We start from the raw sequence: 21,974 nt of genomic DNA on the forward strand, positions 1-21,974 counted from the left end.
TAATTACATTTAATGCTTGTCTCCCCCTCTAGACTATAAATTCCTTGTGGGCAGGGAAGGTGCCTACCAACTCTGTTATATCATACTATCCCAAGTGTTTAGTACAGTGCTTTGCACGCAGTAAGTGCTCAATAAATATGATTGATTGATGTGCCAAACATTTTTCTAATCACTGGTGTAAAAACAAGATTGGCTTGGACAGTCCCTGAACACCTGGGGCTCTAGTCTGAGGGGAATAGAGACAGCTATTTAGTCACCATTTTACTGATGAGGAAACTGAGGAGTGAATTGAGTTGCCCTAGGTCCCACAGCAAACAAGTGGCAAAGCCGAGATTAGAACCTCAAAAAATTCCAGTGGTTGGCCATCCACCTCGGTAGCAAACAAAATCTTCTCACCACTGGCTTTGAAGCATTCCATCACGTTGCCCTCTCCTACTTCACCTCACTTCTCTTCTTCTACAACCCAGCTCACACACTTCGCTCCTCTAAGGCTAATTCATTCATTCAATTGTATTTATTGAGCGCTTACTGTGTGCAGAGCACTGTACTAAGCACTTGGGAAGTACAAGTTGGCAACATATAGAGACAGTCCCTACCCAACAACGGGCTCACAGTGTTCTTACTGTGCCTCCACCTCACCTGTCTTGCCTCTGACCTGGAATTACCTCCCTCCTGAAATCCCACATACAATTACTCTCCCCCCTTGAAAGCCTTATTGAAGATGCATCTCCTCCCAGGGGCCTTCCCAGACTAAGCCCCACTTTTCCTCATCTCCCACTTCCTTCTCCGTCATCCTTCATACTTCATACCCATACTTCATGCTGCTGCCCGGATTGTCTTTGTCCAGAAACGCTCTGGGCATATTACTCCCCTCCTCAAAAACCTCCAATGGCTACCGATCAATCTGCGCATCAGACAGAAACTCCTCACCCTGGGCTTCAAGGCTGTCCATCCCCTCGCCCCCTCCTACCTCACCTCCCTTCTCTCCTTCTCCAGCCCACCCCGCACCCTCCCCTCTTCTGCCTCTAATCTCCTCACCGTGCCTCGTTCTCGCCTGTCCCGCCATCGACCCCCGGCCCACGTCATCCCCTGGGCCTGGAATGCCCTCCCTCTGCCCATCCGCCAAGCTAGCTCTCTTCCTCCCTTCAAGGCCCTACTGAGAGCTCACCTCCTCCAGGAGGCCTTCCCAAACTGAGCCCCTTCCTTCCTCTCCCCCTCGCCCCCCTCTCCATCCCCCCATCTTACTTCCTTCCCTTCCCCACAGCACCTGTATATATCTATATATGTTTGTACATATTTATTACTCTATTTAATCATTTTACTTGTACATATCTATTCTATTTATTTTATTTTGTTAGTATGTTTGGTTTTGTTCTCTGTCTTCCCCTTCTAGACTGTGAGCCCACTGTTGGGTAGGGACCGTCTCTATATGTTGCCAGCTTGTACTTCCCAAGCGCTTAGTACAGTGCTCTGCACACAGTAAGCACTCAATAAATACGACTGATTGATTGATCCTGACTTGCTCCCTTTGTTCTCTTCCTCCCACTCTCACAACACGTATGTACATATCTGTAATTATATTTATTTGTATTGCTATCTATCTTTCCAGCCACCCCCCTCAGACTGTAAGCTTGTTGTGAGCAGGGAATGTCACTGTTTATTGCTGTACTTTCCCAAGCGCTTAGTACAGTGCTTTGCAAGCAAGAAGTGCTCAATAAGTACGATTGAATGAATGAACCCGCATCTTCTGACACCCTAGTCCATACTGCTTCTCTAAAATTCACATTTCTTTCAGGAAATCTTCCCTAACCAATCTCTCATCTCCCTATCCTATTTTCCCTCCCAACTGCATCACTGATGCATATGAGTCTGTACCCACTAAGCACTTAGGTATTCAACCCGTCCTTACCTCCACACAAACTGCATGTTTTTCCTACTTCCCCTCCTAATTTATTTACTTTCTTTATTAAACACTCCCAAATGCCAAGCACAGTGCTCTGCTCACTGTAGGTGAATAAATAATAACTAATAATAATAATAAATACAATTGACTGACTGAAATTAGAAATCATTACTAAATATAAAAGAAACACAAGACCCTGAGGAATTCAACATCATGCAAAAACCATTGGTTATAACTAAATTCAGGTTTTTGCCAGATAATCAGAACATCTATCAGTGCCACAAACCTTTTTTAAAGTGAGAATTATGTAGTTACAGCATATTTAGAGCAATAAAATTTACAACAGTTCTTATTCCAAATAAAATACAATTCCCTGTGCCAAAGTGATTCTTATCTTCTTATCAACTTAGCTTATGAGAAGGTTAGTTTGCCCAAGAAAAACAATTATTTTAGGAAAAAACTATCTTTAGGCAACAAGTTTTTAACCAAGATTCATTGACACGATGAAAATAGTACTCCTTTTATAGACCAAATGATTTTACAGTACCTCCAGTTCCCTTATAACACATGGTTTCAGTCCCTGTTTCGGAGAAAATGGTGTTGGGAAATCAGGAAACTTCTCCTGCCCATCTGCATCTCCCTGGCTAGAACAAGTGATTTTGGATTTGGGCTTGCATAAGGTGTCAATCAATGCATACACATTACCAGGGGAGTTTTCCTTAATGTGAACTTCTTGAGAAATATCACCATCTATCTTATCAAAGAAATTACTGTATTCTTTTCTCCATAATAATACCCATGTTTCCTTTAAAAAGCAAGTCTTGTATAATATATTGTCAGATTCATTTAAATCAAGGTTTAAAGTCAATGGGTACATTATCAGTGCTATTTGTGTTTTTGATGAACATAGAATACTTATACTTAAAAGTATTTCAAGGTAGCATACTTTCCTAACGCCTCCAGGTTTTCATTTTAAAGGCTGTTTTTGGGTGAGGTTTCTGAAGCAGGTATAAGAGAAAGATGCATTTCATAAATAAATATTCTGCCTTGAGTTCACATAAAGATCCTACTTTGCTGACTGCTTTAGAGCCTGCTTCTTGGGATCCTGATTTCTGGGAAGTCTATGCTCGAAAACAACCCCTCTCCCCTTTGCTGCTCAGCCGTTGGTCTGTCTGTTACAGTGGTCTCTCAGCCGACCACAACTGTGTCTCATCATTTGAAATTGTGCTTCATCGGGTCTCTAAATAATTTATTCTGCCCTCTGAGCTTGCATGTACCCCCTTTTAGTTCACCACACCGCAGCTGTTTGGGCAGTCTGTCGTCATCCATTTTGCTTGCATCTCCCAAGCCACGTTGCTATTAGCACTGATGCTATGCTGGTGAACTGACTGTTTCAGGACCTCTTTGGTGTTAATCTTCTCCTACCATTTAATGTTGATAACAAAAAGACAGACGTGGAAGAATAGATATTTTTTCATAGTAGATTATTCATTCATTCAATTGTATTTATTGAGAGCTTAACTGTGTGCAGAGCACTGTACTAAGCACTTGGGAGAGTACAATCCCATACCTTGGTGCACAGACTGTGGAAAGAAAGTCCCCAAATTTCTATTTTTATGCGATACTCCTCCAAAATAGCCAAGGTCACGAAAGTTTTAATATTTTGTGTCTTCAGAAACTTTGTAAATGGAAATTTCATTTATGCAAAAAATACGAAAAAATCCAAAGGCATATGAATTCATATTCTTTGGCTAAACCCAGTCACATTCCCCAACTGAACTATGATTTTTAACATTGGCGTATAGAAATGAACAAATAAGTTTGAGTTTTCACAGTTCTTTGTGAATGGAGTTGACATTTCACACTTAAAGATGTGAATCCAACTGCATATTTAGAGCTTGGTTTTACAGTTCTTATTGAAAAAGGAAAACAGAAGTTGCAGTTTTAGAGAATCTGTCATATTCGATAGCAATTTCCATTTTAAATGTACCTTTTCTCTTTTGTCATTGAAAATGCATGGGATAACATTATATGTTTCTTTGGTTTTTTGGTGTTATCGTACCTCCCCATAGCCCCAATTATGGGAGACCAAAATCTGTATCTTAATTCCAACAGTAAAATCCATGTTATAACAGGCTCTTGTTAAAGCCTGTAGATTCTGAGTTTCCTAGGGAATGAATGATTACTAACACTGTCTTTTCATTTCACACTTTCAGACTCCTATTCATTGCTAATCAAAAAACAAAGTAGAGCTTAATGTCCAGCTGAACTTTATAATGAAGACACTACTTTTGATATTAAAATATGTTGGCGACAATGCAAATGCAACATTTGTAATACAGCATTTAGTAGTTTTTCCTTGAAACCAGGCTTTTTTCAGGCCACAGTGTCTCTTTGAAGAGCTTGGGTGTTTTAAATTGAATGCACATATGGTAGGGGAGTTAGAGAAAAAGAACAATACGGGAAGCAATTTCATTTTATTTATACTTGACTAAAATGAATTTTTGTTCCAGTAACTCAAATCATTATGCAGAATTCTGTCACGAAAAGGGCAAGTGATTGCTCGTTATCTCATTATCATAAGTATAGTTTACGGAAGTCAGTGGGTTCACTCTATTTTGACATTACTGTATTTAGTCATGTTCCAGATGTCTTCATCTTGATGACTTACTTCGATTGCAGGCAGTTTATTTTAGATTCTAAGAAACAACCTTGCAGACTAAAACAAAAACTCACTGTTTGTTCTCCTTCTGCCACCGGAAGGGTAAACTCTGAGATTTGTAGAGACACATAGCCTGATAACTTTCTCGCATAACTGAGTAAAAACCTGTAGTAATTTAGAAATATGTGGTGAGAGTCAAGGGGACAGTAGAAGCCAAAGAGTGATAATCAGCTCACTTCACTGCTTACGAGTACAATGCCTTTAGTACTTTTGGACTATAATTACCTTGCAGAAAACATTTTTGAAAGGCTCAACATGACCCTGCTAAAACATGATTTAGATTTTCTTTTTACATGGTATAATAGTCAATTAATGTATTTATTGAGCACTTGCTATGGTTAAAGTACTGTACTAGATGTTTGGCCTAGGTGTTTTTAATTTACCAAAGGAGACAGGCACAAAATGTTTTACGGGCAGAAGGAAGATAATGGAAGGTTGGATAGGGAAATAAAGATAATGCTTAACTAGAAAAGTACCTAAATCAGTGGGTACAAACTTTAAATGAGTCGCTGTGACTACATAATAGTAATGTTAATTATGATGATAATGGTATTATACGAGTGCTTACTATGTACCAAGCACTTGGCTTCACAGACTCTGTCCTCTCCTGGTTCTCCTCTTATCTCTCCGGCCGTTCACTCTCAGTCTCTTTTGCGGGCTCCTCCTCCCCCTCCCATCCCCTTACTGTAGGGGTTCCTCAAGGGTCAGTTCTTGATCCCATTCTGTTCTCTATCTACACTCACTCCCTTGGAGAACTCATTCACTCCCATGGCTTCAACTATCATGTGTATGCTGATGACACCCAAATCTACATCTCTGCCCCTGCTCTCTCTCCTTCCCTTCAGGCTTGTGTCTCCTCCTGCCTTCAAGACATCTCCATCTGGATGTCTGCCCACCATCTAAAACTCAATATGTCCAAGACTGAACTCCTTGTCTTCCCTCCCAAACCCTGTTCCCTCTGACTTTCCCATCACTGTTGATGGCACTACCATCCTTCCTGTCTCACAAGCCCGCAACCTTGGTGTCATCCTCAATACTGCTCTCTCGTTCACCCCTCACACCCAGTCTGTCACCAAAACCTGCCAGTCCCATCTCCGCAACTTCGCCAAAATCTGCCCTTTCCTCTCCATCCAAACCACTACCCTACTGGTTCAATCTCCCATCCTATCCCAACTGGATTACTGTATTGGCCTCCTCTCTGATCTCCCATCCTCCTGTCTCTCCTCACTTCAATCTATACTTCATGCTGCTGCCTGGATCATCTTTGTGCAGAAACGCTCTGGGCATGTTACTCCCCTCCTCAAAAATCTCCAGTGGCTACCACTCAACCTACGCATCAGGCTTCAAGGCTCTCCATCACCTCGCCCCCTCCTACTTCACCTCCCTTCTTTCTTTCTACAGCCCAACCCGCACCCTCCACTCCTGTGCCACTAACCTCCTCACTGTGCCTCGTTCTCACCTGTCCCACCATCGACCCCCGGCCCACGTCCTCCCTCTGGCCTAGAATGCCCTCCCTCCACATATCCTCCAAGCTAGCTCTCTTCCTCCCTTCAAAGCCCTACTGAGAGCTCACCTCCTCCAGGAGGCCTTCCCACACTGAGCCCCCTTTTCCTCTCCTCCTCCCCATCGCCCCGCCCTACCTCCTTCCTCTCCCCACAGCACCTGTGTATATGTTTGTACAGCTTTATTACTCTATTTTACTTGTCCATATTTACTATTCTATTTATTTTATTTTGTTAATATGTTTTGTTTTGTTGTCTGTCTCCCCCTTCTAGACTGTGATCTGGTTGTTGGGTAGGGACCATCTCTATATGTTGCCAACTTGTACTTCCCAAGTGCTTAGTAGAGTGCTCTGCACACAGTAAGCGCTCAATAAATATGATTGAATGAATATCAGGAACTGAGCAGACATAAGATTTCCAGTCCCTGTCCCTTATGGGGCTCACAGTCTAATAATGAGGACAAAAATCCTTATTTTACCAATGAGGAAACAGGCACAGGATTGGGAGTGATTTGACCAAGGTCAGATGTCTCATGATAGGATAAGAATGGGTTAACAGCATCACTGTATTGAAAAAGATTAAGTTTATTCATCATTTTTTTTTTATTATTGAGTGCCATTGAGTCGTTTCTGATTCATAATGACTCCATGGATATACATTCTCCAGAACATCCTTTCCTCTGCCATAATCCACAACTTTTCTGGTGATTCTTCCATTATCATTGTTATGGTTTCCATCCATCTAGCTGCTGGTCTGCCTCTTCCACATTTTCCCTGGACTTTTCCTAGCATTAGTGTCTTCTCCAGAGAATTAGCCCTCCTGATCTCCTGATTATTGTGTCCAAAATATGCTAATCTAAGTCGAGTCATTTGGCCTTCCAAAAACCACTCTGGTTTAATTTGTTCCAAAATCCATTTGATTGCTTTTTTTCAGGCAGTCCATGGTATTTGCAAAAGCCTTCTCCAATACCACATTTCAAAAGAATCAATGTTCTTTCTATCATATTTTTTTCCCTGTCTAGCTTTCAGATCCATTGTCACTGGAAACACCATAGAATTGACAATTTGTATTTTTGTGGCAATTGTTACATCAGCACACTCATGACTTTTTCCAGGCTCTTCATAGCAAGTCTTCCTAACATCAATCTTTGGCATATTTCTTGATGACTAGTTCCTTTATTACTCTCGATCCCAGGAGAGAAAAATCATTCATTGTAAAGTCAGTCAATCAGTGGTATTTATTGAGCACTTACAATGTGCAGGTTATAGAAAATGATCCCTTCACTGAAGGAGCTTAGAACCTAGAAGACCTGAGCATTTTCTCTCTATGAGATGTCACTAACACTTATTTATTTTACTTGAGCCACATAGTGAAGAGCAGCATAGCCTAGTGGAAAGAACGTGGGTTTGGGAGTCAAAGGACCTGGATTCTAATCCTGCCATCACTACTTGCCTGCTGTGTGACCTTGGGCAAATCACTAACTCTCTATGCCTCACTTTTCTCATCTGTAAAATGGACATTCAATGCCTGTTCTCCCTCCCACTTGTACCGCAAGTCCCATTTGAGACTGTACCCAACCTGATTAACTTGTTCTATACCGAACAGTGCTTGACACATAGTAAATGCTTAATACAATAATAATAATGATAATAATACCATAATGATCAATTTAACATTTATTCATTTGAATATTTTCACTGGTTCCCATTGAAGTAGTTACGTGGAGACTACTGAACTGCAGTAGCTAATTGGAATAGTTTGGAAATTGAAAGCATTCAGTGTGGATTTTCTGTTCCATATTTCTATTAACCTCCTCGCCCCTAAGGTTCTTGAGTTCTTGTTGTGGATCTAGAATAGGTTTCTTAGACCTATTTTTCTACAGGGCTTCACAGACCATTGCTTTTCCCAGAATGTTAATATAGTTTACAACAAACAATCCTTCAGAAATGAAGGGCTTGCATGGATTCCTTGACACAAGACTGAAAAATGCAATGCACCCATTCCCCATTATAGCACTCTTCTTTAGGTATTTCTGGAAATCACTATTGAAGCTTAATCCCAGTGATACAGCACTCTCTTACAGTGAGATAACTTGACTTCATTTGACATGGTTTAAATACGTCATCACCCTTCCTTCAAAGTATTTTTTTAACTGACTTGAATAGAGTGTGGGAAGTCCATCAGATTTAGCATTGAATTAGGTCAAATCTATTTTGCCTAGATCAATGACAGATCTCTTTATGCCATCACAAGTATCTTTTTGAAAGATAGACTTTAAAAAAAATGTACTTACATATGCACACCAAAGGAAAATCTATTTCAAATTATTATAGCAGAGATAAATATTCACCTTGCTATTTGATCAGTGAACAATATTTTACAGCCTAGTAGAAAGGGTTCAGGCCTGCGAGTCAGAGGACTTGTGTTCTAATTTCAGCTCTGCCACTTGCTTGCTGGGTGATCTTGGGTAAGTCACTTAACTTCTCTGTGCCTCAGTTTCCTCATCTGTAAAATGTGGATTAAGGGGTTCCACCACCCCTTTAGACTGTGAGTCCCATGTTGGGGAGGGGTGGTGTCTGACCTGATTATCTTATATATACTACAGTTCATAGTATAGTGCTTTGCACATAAGTGCTGAAAAAAAATAACAGTAATTATAATGAAACCAATCAAGAATGTTAAATGGGAAAGAGCACTACAATATAGTACAACAACCCGACAAGTACTTTTTTTGAAGTTCTGCACACAGTGGAATGATGCAGGGCATGACTAAAAAGCAACAAAGAGAAAAATCAGAGACACTTTCCTCAAACTGATTCTTTGTTCCTCAAATTCTCTCTGGTACTTTTTCACCCACAAAAAGCATCTTGAAATTCTTTCCTACAGCTTCCTCTCTCATTCTCAGAGCTCACTGTGATTTTGCTTACTCATCTTAGTAAGGCAACTGCTCCATCTACATCCTTGGGAAATGAGCTGAGATCTCATGACAGAGCCGCCATCAAAACGCACAGCACCACAGCCTGTCACTGGGAACTTTCAGCAGCTCCATGTCAGCTTGGAGGGAAATTATTCCAACAAATTCAAATGGAAGGACAGCAGATTCCACTGGTCCCCATACACCCCATTCTGTTCTTCTTAGCTCTGGCCTCTTTTTCCCAGTTTCCCGAACCTTCTCCAGACTCCAGATTTGGACACTTATTTTCTCTCTCCCCCTACACTCCTCTTTAGTTTCAACCCATCAAAAATGGTGTTGTTGTCCACACATGACAGCCCTAACTCGCCCAGGACCTCTGGAAAAGTAATTTTAAACTTTCATGCACAAAAATTCAAGTACAAATATCGAAACCTAACCTCAAAACTTTTAATGAATAGGGGATTCTAATGTGATTATGAATATTTGCAGGAGACTGCTGAAACAGTAGCTTGTTCTTCTGACTGTGATAGTGGTTTTTCAACTCTAGTGAAGAAATTTTCCAATTTTAGGTTGAATATAACCTTTATTTCTTCATTAAGCCCCTTGGAGCAGGCTAAACCTCTCCGCACCTCTCAACTCTTCTCTCTGTTAAGGTCATTGTCTTCCAGTGTACAGCTGAACTCATCTACTTTCTTGAAAATGGATGCAAAATGTTTTAACCCCATAATTTTAGCTGGTAATGAAGAATTCTATCACCAATTTTGGCATCTTTCATGATGCATTGGATTGTCAAAATTTAATAAGGTCCTTAAGGGACAACGATTCCTCTAAGGTGCAATTAACCCATCAACATCTGCATTATCCATTTCTCAATTAAGTTGGCTCCCATTTTTGACAACTCCTTTGCTTTTCCAGTCAGGGGATCTGTTCAGTATCTTGAAAATTGGACACATTACAGGCAGAAGTACCACCAAAAACCCAACATTGATTTTAGATTGTTTATCTTGACTTAGGAGGGTGTGGGGTAGAAATGCATATACTTACCAGTGACAGCTACAGAGAACACATCAGGATCCCTCCGGTGTATCCATGGAGTAAAGCAGAAAACAATATAGGTAATTGCATACCCAGGTTTGTTGTAACTTGGTCTGGTTATGCTGTAGGGTATGCCTGTATCTTAGGCTACTAAAGTTAATCAAAAAATAATACAATGTTTGCTAAATGATATTTGTTTTTTTGGTTGCAAGCTTTGGGTGGACCAGTTACTCCTTCTGATTAGGTTAATAATAGTTTTGGATTTGTTAAGCACTAGGTATGAACTATGCACTGGGATAGTTACAAAGTGACTCGCCCAACCAAGGTTATACAGCAAGCAAGTAGGGAGCTGGAATTAGAACTCAATCCATCATATTTATTTATAATTGTTGGATTCGATAAGCATTCACTGTGTGCCAAGCACCGTTCAAAGCACTGGGGTAGGTACAAGTAAATCAGGCCGATGTACAGTCCCTGTCCCAAATGGGGCTCACAGTTTTCATGCACATTTTACAGATAACAGGCACAGAGAAGTGAGGTGACTTGCCCAAGGTCACCTGGCAGACATGTGGTGGAGCCAGGATTGGAACCCATGTCCTCTGACTCCTATGCACATGTTCTTTCCAGTAGGCCACACTGCTTTCCAGAACACCACACTAAGCTCTTGAGAGAGTACAATATAACAGAGTTTGTAGACACATTCCTTGCCCACAGTGAGCTTCCAGTCAGTCCCTGGCCCAGGCTCTTTCCTGTAGGCCACACTGTTTCCCTAGTATCTACCTTAGCACTTTCAATTACATCACCTCAGGAGGATTAATTCAGAACAGGGCATGGTGGCATTGTACATCATCAGCACTAACACAACATTTAGGGCATTGCTTGATTCCAAGGGCTTCAATTCAATCGATTCAATTGATTCAATTGATACACCATCAATTAGTCAGTCAATCATAACTGAGTGCTTTCTGTGTGCAGACCACTGTAGTAAGCTCTTGGGAGACTGTAACAGAGTTGGTAGCCTCATTCCCTGCCCACAATGAGCCAACACCATATTGAATATTACTAGAGAGAAATAGTAATGTTCCGAGGGCTGAGTTCCTAATTACCGTGACCCGGTAGACTCACCTGTCCCTTGACAACTCACTAAATATACGTGACAAATTTGTGCCAATAAATATGGCCATTAGGAATAGAACTCCAGTAAGTATGTTCCTTATACACCACTTCTAGCGAACCCACATCCTTAAAAAGGTCTTGTAATTTGTTCTCAGGGCCCCATTGGTGTGGGAACATATCTGAAGCATTTTTCACATTGCTCCCCATGTCTGATCCAAAACTTTTTATCTCAGCCAAATTTAATTTTGTTTTTCACTTCCTCCCAAAACAAGTCTATGAAGCAGAATCGAAAGTCCTGTAGTTTCTAAGTAACTAGTCCCAGAAATTTGGAAATTCAATCTGTCCCTCATATTGAAACAGCACCTTCTATTCCCTTACCCATCAGCCTTGAACAACATCAACAGTGTAATAATAATAATAATAATAATACAGCGTGGCTCAGTGAGAAGCAGCATGACTCAGTGGAAAGAGCCTGGGCTTGGGAGTCAGAGGTCATGGGTTCTAATCCCAACTCCACCACTTGGGCACTTTGGGCAAGTCACTTAACTTTTCTGTGCCTCAGTTACCTCATCTGTAAAATGGGGATTAAGACTATGAGCCCCACGTGGGTCAACCTGATCACCTTTTATCCTCCCCAGAGCTGAGAACAGTGCTTTGCCCATAGTAAGTGCTTTACCAATGCCATCATTATTATTATTATTATTATTATTATTATTGTTAAGCGCTTACTATGGGCAAAGCACTGTTCTAAGCACTGGGGAGGATACAAGGTAATCAGATTGTCCCACGTGGGGCTCCCAGTCTTCATCCCCATTTTACGGATGAGGTAACAGGAACAGAGAAGTTCAGTGACTTGCCCAAAGTCACACAGCTGACAAGCGGTGGAGCTGGGATTAGAACCCATGATCTCTGACTCCCAAGCCCGGGCTCTTTCCACTGAGCCACACTAGGCATTAATTCATTCAATTGTATTTATTGAGTGCTTACTGTGTGCAGAGCACTTGGGAAGTACAAGTCGGCAACATATAGAGATGGTCCCTACACACACACTGTAGCATTTTGCCCAACCCTGCATCTGGAGTCAAAGACAAGATGTGTTTATGTGACAGTGGTGGGAGCAGAAGATAGATGTGGTTTTAACTGCAACTGCTGCAAAAGAAAGAATTGTTTGCTTCCCTTTATGGATCATTTACCTTAACTCTTCATTCAGGAGAAGCAGGCTACATATGCCAAACACCCCTTAGAGAAGCCACAGGAAAGTTTCGGTGCCTTTGAAAACTTATGGTTGCAGTTTTCTTTCAACTACATCTTTAAAGTAGAGCTGGATCATAACGTTCTGGCACAGTAACAGCACTAAGCTGCAGTTATTTCAGCCATAAATTGGGGCATGCACAGTATTTTAAAAAATGGTTTGCATATAATTCCCAATCCTCATCTGCCTACTGGTTACAGTTGGTGCCCACATGAGAACTCAACTGGGAGGAAAGAGAGTGTGTGGCATCATTATAACCACTATCACAATATGTGATAGTGCCACTGCCACAATCAATTTCTCCACACAGACTCTGGTTTCTAAGGTCTCTTAAATTCATTCATTCATATTTATTGAGCCCTTACTGTGTGCAGAGCACTGTCCTACGCGCTTGGGAAATACAAGTTGGCAACATATATACAAGTTGGCAACATATTAAACATTAAATGAAACTCTTCTGTCATTCTTGAAGGCAAACTTCATTTAGCACTACTTCACTAAAATGAAGAGCATTTCCCTGTCCTGCCTGATATATACATATATATATATATATATATATATATATATTTAAAAAAAAATAACAGTCACATAGAATCCCTCCACAAATGTCCTGCCTATTATTCTCTGCTACCTATGTCTCTGGGAAGGTCACGTGGATAGTAAAATTCATTGAATTCGCCTTCACATCTGCTCTCCTGACAAATTTATAACTGTCCTGAATGAATGCGGATGAGTGTGACTATTTGCTAGGTGATAGTATGGAATAGCCAGTGATATGATCTATTCTTTTGACTGCAGGCTCAGGGGCATATCAACCTCCACAAATCTGAATGGTATTTCTGCGGATGCAGGTTTCCTGATGGATTGCTCGTCATGAAAAAGATTGGAAAAAGGTTAGTAATGATCATGTTTGTGACTAGGTAACCTAAGGCATCAGGAACCTAGTTTCTTGTATGTCAACGTTATCCAGCCCTCTGTCCCTTAAAGAGAACTTTCCAGTAGAAAATTTTGTCCCAAGCCTGAATCCAACAAGGAAGAAGTACAGTGCCCTGCACACAGTAATTGCTCAGTAAATAACATTGATTGATTACCATGAAGATGAATGTTTTTGGAGCCAAATAACACTGTCAGCTCAATGTCACATTATTGAGCACTTACTGTGCACAGAGCATTGTACTAAAACACTTGGGAGAGTGCAGTACTTCAAAGTTGGTAGACACATTGCCCACAATGAGCTTGCAGTCCAGAGGGGTCTTGGAAAGGTCCCAGGAGTGAAGTGTAAGAGCCTAATCATCAGGTACCTGTGCCATCAGCTGTAATTGAGTGTTCTCCCAGGTCAAACAAAATCTCTGCCTGAGGGGAAAAGTATCTGAAAAAAATACCCAATCTGCTAAACTCCCATAGCAATACCTTCAGGCTGACTTCAGTGAATTGCCACAAAAATGCTAGCATCAAACCCTCTAATCTTAGTTGGCTAATGAGCCAGATATTATTGGAATTGGGAAAGAGAGGCTAGCCTGTGCAGTTTTTCCATCCTGTCAGTAGCCTTGTCTGTGGCAGAAGAGATCATTGCCAAGATAGTTCTGGCCAAAAGGAATACCATGGCAGCACCTCTGACTTGCTATTTTTTCAGGTCCAGCTATATTTTTCCTTCCCTCTGTATGTATAATGACATTCATTACTTACCACATGTCAAGGACTTTGCTCTGGGGTGATGAGACATTGTGTCTGTCTCACACAAAGCTCTTGGGAAAGACAAGTATTTTATCCCTATTTTACAGGTGAGGAAACTAAGGTACAGAGAAATTAAATGACTTACCCAAGGCCTCATAGGCATGAGGTGGTGTCAGGACTAGAACCCAGTTTCCACTGCTCTTTACATTAAGCCATGGGATGTCTGTCTTTCAGATACTATTATAAGATCCTTGAAGACAGTGGTTAGGTCTCCTATTTTCTGTGGTTAAATGACACAGTGTGGCTAAGTGCCTTGTATGGTATTCCACCTACAGTAGGTGCTCAATGAATATGATTGATTTATTTCCAGGGAAAGGAGGTGCTAAGGCAGGATAGCTCTCTGGGTCAAACTACAGCCTCCAAAATCCCACTTCCAAAAATGAGTGGTATATTTGGGGCAAAGATGCTTCTGGACCCTCGCAGATAAAGATGGAAAATCACATTCTTTGACTCCACCAATGAGATGGGCAGTATTTATATTTAAAGAAATGCTAATTTGCATTTTATAAGATATGTAGAGATATTTTAATTTATAATATTTAATGACAGGATTGTTTGAATTACCCAAAATAGTTCCTCAAGGGAATGATAAGTTAGTAACTTATTTTCATTCCATAAGTCCACCCAGATCCACTGAGCTCCGTTAATGATGGTATTCGTTACGTGCTTACTTTGTGTCAAGCACTATCCTAAGTCTTGGGGTAGATACAAGATAATCAGATTGGACATAGTCACTGTCCCACGTGGGGCTCAGTCTAATTAGGAGGGAGGACGTGTATTGAACCCCCATTTTACAGATGAGGAAACCGAGCCACAGAAAAGTTAAGTGACTTGCCCAAGGTAATACAGTAGGTATTGGTGGAACCAGGACTAGAACCTAGGTCCTCTGACTCCCAAGTCCAAGGTCTTCCCATAAGGTCACACTCCTTATCAGGTACTGAGCCCTCTGCAGAACTTTATAAGCAACCTCATAGAACTCATTCTGAAACCGACTTTCTGGCTCTGATTTCCCTGTTGAATCTCTCTGGAAGATTGCCCACTTTTTTTTCTTAATGCCTTTTGTTAAGTGCTTACTATGTGCCAGACACTATACTAAGCACAGGGAGAGATACAAGATCATCAGGGTGGACACAGTCCCTATCCCCATTTTACAGGTAAGGTAACTGAGGCAGAGAGAAGGTAAGTGACTTGGCCAAACACATAGCAGACAAGTAGCAGAGCTGGGATTAGCACCCAGATCCTCCGACTCCTAAACCAATACTCTTTCCACTAGGCCATGCTTCTTTCCACCGGGATCAATCGACACCCATCTTGATCCCAGGTCATGACAGCTGAAGCTGTTCATGTATAGGAGAGAAACAAAGGGCCCTCATGGAGCAACAATGCAACCCATCTCAAGTGGGATCTTAAGATGTTTCTTCCCTGCACAATGTGTGGAGACAATCTTGTTTTGAGAGGGGAATGTATCTACAAACTCTTATGTTTTACTCTCCCAAGTGCTCTGTCCTCAGTTAGTGCTCAATATATACAATTGAGTGATTGATGGGCAAATATTTGCCCAGGCTCTGATTCTGTGCTCAACCCAGTGACTTGTTCAGTGCTCCAGGCCCAGTAAGTGAGTAGTAAATACCATTCATTGATCAATTGATTTTTCCATAAAGTCAGAAACTGAATTGCATGCTTGAGTCCTTCTAGGCCTCCATGACATTGGGAAAATGGGAAACCTATTAGTTGAAGTTTGCAGTCTGCTAAAAAGCCACAAAACAACTCAAATTCTTCATCCTGATTATGTAACATCAAGGTCTGGAAGCTGATAACTGTGGGTGTCCCTCAAAGCTCAATTCTGGGTCCCTCTCTATTCTCCATCTACACACTCTCCCTTGGAAAACTCATCCACTCCCATGGTTTCAACTACCATCTCTGGGTGAATGATTCCCAAATTTACATCTCCAGCCCTGATCTCTCCCCTTTTCTGCAGTCTTGTATTTCCTCCTTTCATGAGGATATCTCTACTTAGATGTTCCATTGACACCTCAAACAACATATACAAAATAGAACTCCTCGTAGACCCCCAAGTCTTGCCTTGACTTTCCCATCACTGTAGTCAGCACAACCATCCTCCCTGTTTTTCAAGCCCATAACATTGGTATTATCCTTGACTTCTCTCTCTCATACAACCAACCTACTCAATCTGTCACCAAATCCTGTTTCAACCTTCACATCACTAAAATCTGCCCATTCCTCTCCATGTAAACTTGCACCCTCATTAATCCAAGCATTTATCCTAACCCACATTGATTACTATATCAGCCTCTTTGCTGACTTCTCTGCTTCCTATCTCTCCCCACTCTTCTCCATACTTCACCATGCTTCCTGGTTCATTCGTCTACAGAAAAGTTCAGTCCACGTTTCCCCACTCCTCAAAAACCTCCAGTGTTTGTCCACCCACCTCCACATCAAACAGAAACTCCTTACCATCGACTTTAAGGAGAAGCTGCAGCAGTGTGGCGTAGTGGAAAGAGCACGGGATTCAAGTGAGAGAATGTGGGTTCTAATCCCGGCTCTGCCACTTGTCTGCTCTTTGAACTTGGGTAAGCCACTTCACTTCTCTGTGCCTCAGTTACCTCATCTGTAACATGGGGATTGAGACTGTGAGCCCCACGTGGGACAACCTGATTACTTTGTATCTACCCAGCACCTACAACAGTGTGCTTAACAAATACCTTTATTATTATTATTATTATTAATAAAGCACTCAAGTTTCTTGCCCCCTCAATAGTAAGCGCTCAATAAATACGATTGATTGATTTACCTTCCAGATTTTCTACTATAAACCAGCCCATACACTTTGCTCCTCTAATGCCAGCCTAATCATCATATCTTGATCTCATCTCTCTAGCCACCTCCCCTTCGCACATATCCTACCTCTGGACTGAAACACCATCCATCTTCATATCTGACAGACGATCACCCTCCCCACCTTAAAGACCTCATTAAAAGCACATCTCCTTCAAGAGGCCTTCTCGGACCAAGCCTTCATTTTCTTTTCTTCCTCTACCTTTTGTGTCGTCATCCTTACACGTCATCAGCCTCCCCTTTAGACACCCCTTCCTCAGCCCCACAATATACACATCCATAATTTATATATTTGTATTAATATTTGTCTTCCCCTCTAGACTGTAAGTGCTTTGTGGTCAGGGAACAAGTCTACCAACTCTGGTATATCATAGTTTCCCAAGTGAAGCAGAGTGGCTTAGTGGAAAGAGCCCAGGCTTGGGAGTCAGAGGTTGAGGATTCTAGTCCTACCTTTGCCACTTGCTTTAAATATCATTATGATTATTATTTAAGTTCCTAATACAGTGCTCTGCACATAGTAAGTGCTCAATAAATAGGATTGATTGAATGATAACTCTCCAGTGTGCTGCTACCATTTTTCAATCACTTTTCAGAGTGAGATAGAATTTCTCTCATAGCATGTGTAATGAGAGAAATTTCTTATTCCATAACGCTTTGCTTTTTGCAAAGTAGCAGTAGTTCCCCATAAATCGTCTCCTCTGGAATGTCTAGAAAATGCACATCCCTAATACCAGTTACCAGTAAAGAAATCAGAAGCAACAAGTTAGAGTATTATTTCTCTGGATATATGAATGTATCATTCATATATGTACATTCATATCCAGAGAATCAGGACAAGAATCAGGACACCATTACAAAATCTTCAACTCAGAAAATGGTACCAGAAGCCAATTTTAGTATTCCAAATGCTGCCAGATATTTCCTTGGATTTTTTTTCCTTTTTTTTTTTCAACAAATAAATCTGGTAAAACAGCAGAAGTTTAAGAGTGGGTTGAAGACAGTTTTGGGTGTTCTTCCTGTGCAGAATTATTCCAGAAATCCTTCTGGAAATTAGGTGACATTAAGATAAGATCCAATGTTTTGAAGAGACGTTTTCCTAATAAAGACCATAAAAAATTAGTCAAAAAAATCCAACTCCCTATAGCCATTTTAGTTAGAACTGGGATAACAGCCAGCATTTACAGAATGCAGAACAATTCATCATGGTCCAAAGTTAAATATTTCAGAGGAGAATCTAAATTCTCTAAAGTATCCGTGGCTCTGCAAAAGTGGGATCAGCATCTGTCAATTAATATTTCCCTCTCACCTACTTTGGAAGATCTAAAAAATGATGATTTTATTTTCTGCATCCAGCAATTTCATCTCAAGTCAAATGTGATCACTAGTTTTAATGGTCCTGATAATGATAAGCATACAAAAGTGTGTAGATCACCCAAATATCCATTACCATGATCCTATGACACTATTTTCACATAATTTTCATTTGCTGGTATGTTCTTGGAGCACATTTCTTTTTCTGCTGACAGGATTTACCCTTTAATTTTATGGTTTCTCCAAGCACACTTTATCTTACTGCTTTATTTCTTAGACCTGATTGGTTTCATATTCTTTCTTCTCATCATGGCTTATAGTCAAAATCTGTTGGTAAACTGCAAAGTTCTAATAAATTTCAATAAGAAACTTCACTGCTAGAGATAAAAATATCTAGAGTATTGTTTGAGCATCTATTGTGAGCAAACTGCTGTACTAAGCACTGGGGAGTACAATAAAGCCATAATTCCTGACTTTTAGGTGCTTAAAACTTTAGAGAAGGCCAATGCAAATTAATTTCAGATAGGAGGAGGAAGAAAAGACTAGAAAGCTGGATATATGGGTGATAAGTAGTTCTTAAGTACTGTATGTTCATGACACCCAGTAAACAAGTAAGAATGTTGAAATTATTGGCAAGGACTGAGGAATGCTGGATTTAGATGCCAAGCCATTCATATATTACTTCCAGAGATACTCAGCTTGACTTAGTGAGAAGCAGTGTGGCTCAGTGGAAAGAGAAGTGGCTTGGGAGTGAGAGGACATGGGTTCTAATCCTGGCTCTGCCATTTGTCTGCTGGCAGAAACTGCTACAACCTTCCCTAGACACTGTTACACCAGGTGCTCATTCATTCATTCATTCGTATTTATTGAGTGCTTACTGTGTGCAGAGCACTATACTAAGCACTTGGGAAATGCAAGTTGGCAACATATAGAGACGGCCCCTACCCAACAATGGGCTCATAGTCTAGAAGGGGGAGACAGACAATAAAACAAAACATGTAGACAGGTGCCAAAGTCGTCAGAACAAATAGAATTAAAGCTATATGAACATCATTAACAAAATAAATAGAATAGTAAATATGCACAAGTAAAATAGAGTAATAAATCTGTACAAATATATATACAAAAGTGCTCTGGGGAGGGGAAGGGGGTAGGGTGGGGGGGCGATGGGGAGGAGGAGAGGAAAAAGGGGGCTCAGTCTGGGAAGGCCTCTTGGAGGAGGTGAGCTCTCAGTAGGGCTTTGAAGGGAGGCAGAGAGCTAGCTTGGCGGATGTGTGAAGGGAGGGCATTCCAGGCCAGGGGAAGGACGTGGGCCGGGAGTCGACAGTGGGACAGGTGAGAACGAGACCCAGTGAGGAGGTTATCGGCGACAGAGGAGCAGAGGGTGCAGGCTGGGCTGGTGAAGGAGAGAAGGGAGGTGAGGAAGGAGGGGGCGAGGTGATGGACAGCCTTGAAGCCGAGAGTGAGGAGTTTTTGCTTGATTCATAGGTTCATCTTCACCCATCTTTTCCTCCCTTTCTGGCAGGGAGTCTCTGAGCCATTATGTTGAATCAATAAATCAGTGGTATTTGTTGAGCACTTACTGTGTACTACACTAAGTAGTAACTGAAGTAAGTGCTTGGGACACTATAGTACAATATAGAGAGATATATTCCCTGGCCACAAGTAGCTCACAGTCTAGATCAGGAATCAGACATTAAAATAAATTACAGACATGTACATAAGTGCTTGGGGGGGTGAAGTGAATATCAAGTGCTTAAAGGGTACAAATCTAAGCACATAGGTGACAGGGACTAAGGGGAAATGAGGGCTTAGGGAAGATTTCTTGTGATCATGTGAAGTTGCCACGTGGAGAGAGGTCCAAGGCCTCAGATATCTCCTCCAAGCTTCCTGACCCTGGTGAAAGAGGGTATGGACTTCCCTCCCTATCCATGATTGCCGGAGGCACAGTAATCAGTCAGTCAATGATATTTGCTGAGTATATACCCTGTGTGTAGGACTATACTAAGCACTTTGGGAAGTACAATAGCATTACAAGTCATGATCCCTGCTCTCAAGCAGCTTGCAGTCTAGCAGGGGAAACAGATACTGAAATGAATTGCAGATAAGAGGCAACAACAGATTTTAAAGATACATACTTAGATGCTACTGGAGTGAGTATCCTAGTATGTAGGAAATATAAAAGTGCTGAAGTGGCAGAAGGAGGTGGAAAAATGAGAGAATCAGGGAAGGCTTCCTAAAGGAGATGAAATTTTAGAAGAGTTTTGAGGACAGGAAGAGGAGTGATGGGAGGAAAGGTAATTGGGGGAATCTCAGACTGTCCCCTCCTTTTCTCCCTCCAGACCAAAATAGCCCACCTGGTGGGTTCTTTTTTTTTTTTCTAAACCCAAGATTTTGAAAAGTGTATATCTGATCAAAAATAAAACCTGTTGACTCATAATATAGGATACCACGCACTATAATTCAATTACCAATACTTTCAGGAGCCATATAATTACAAAAGAGTGAGGTCAAATTCAGATGAGGCATAGAATCTAAAGCTAACCCTTTGGAGAGATTATAGGCTCAGTCATGACCATTCAAATAACTGCCTCTTTCCAACACTCAGCATACATTAGTAATAATGTTCTCCCAGCTCTCATTTAAGTGTCCAATATCAGGAGAGACAGATGTTTAGATAGTCCCAGATCAACCCTAATGCCACCCTACACACACAGTTTTGATGTACATACATCGTCTCCGGGTTGCTGACAATTGTGCCCATCTGTTCACATGGCACGCTGCCCATTTAGAAGTCCTTTTTGCTTCATTTAATGGAGGCCCAGATTTTTAAGCAAGGATGGGTTTAGGTGGACACTGGGATTTGGAAAAAATGCTGCAACACTGACTCCACAATGTTGTCTTTATCTTTTGGCAACTGCCTGCTAAATGAGCCACAATAAATGATTGATAAAGGGGTGATTTTTACAGCTTGGGAAAATTGGTTGCTTGTGCGCTTGAACTATGAACATTCATAATGAGTTCTTAAGGTTTTAAAGGTTCCTTAAGCTTTTCTAAGAGGGTCTGTCTAGATTCCACAACAGACCAAAAGCAAAATGTGAAAATCTTACAGGAATAATGACGATGTAATGCACTGCTTAGCTAGTGCTTGTTTTTAAGTGCTTAAAAACCACTCTTGAGCATACAGAAATGCTTCTGCTGCCAGTTCCTTTTGAACATGCAAATGTTATTTTGAATGACCTCAGAAACTGCACATGATGCACTGAAAAAAATCAGACCATCCAGAATTCGTCAATTTGTTATAAATCTTAAGGGCCTTCTCCATTCAAATATTGAAGAGGAAATAAGAATCTTTAAATACTGGGATTGAAAAAGGTGACATTATGCAAAGTAGTTTCCTCAATTACCCAGTTTTAGGTCGATAACTTCTTCCCCAGACTCCCTTATAGGTGAGATGGTGGATTTGGGAATAATTATAATAATATTTATTAAGTGCTTATTATGTGCCAAGCACTGTTCTAAGGACTGGCATAGATACAAGGTGATCAGGTTTGACAGTCTCTATCCCACATAGGGCTCTCAGTCTTAATCTCCATTTTACAGATGAGGCAATTGAGGCACAGAGAAGT

General features: G+C 41.0%; 1 long non-coding RNA gene across 1 annotated transcript in view; it reads left to right on the top strand.

Moving 5' to 3' along the window:
• Positions 1-21,974, top strand: part of LOC119926489 — an 89,912-nt gene that overhangs the window by 53,430 nt on the left and 14,508 nt on the right. Inside the window, exon 3 of the long non-coding RNA XR_005450336.1 lies at positions 13,243-13,337. This is a non-coding gene — a long non-coding RNA (uncharacterized LOC119926489). The remainder of the gene's footprint in view (positions 1-13,242; positions 13,338-21,974) is intronic.

This window comes from Tachyglossus aculeatus, chromosome 4 (assembly GCF_015852505.1).
Source record: "Tachyglossus aculeatus isolate mTacAcu1 chromosome 4, mTacAcu1.pri, whole genome shotgun sequence".
In the NCBI taxonomy this organism is placed as follows: domain Eukaryota; kingdom Metazoa; phylum Chordata; class Mammalia; order Monotremata; family Tachyglossidae; genus Tachyglossus; species Tachyglossus aculeatus.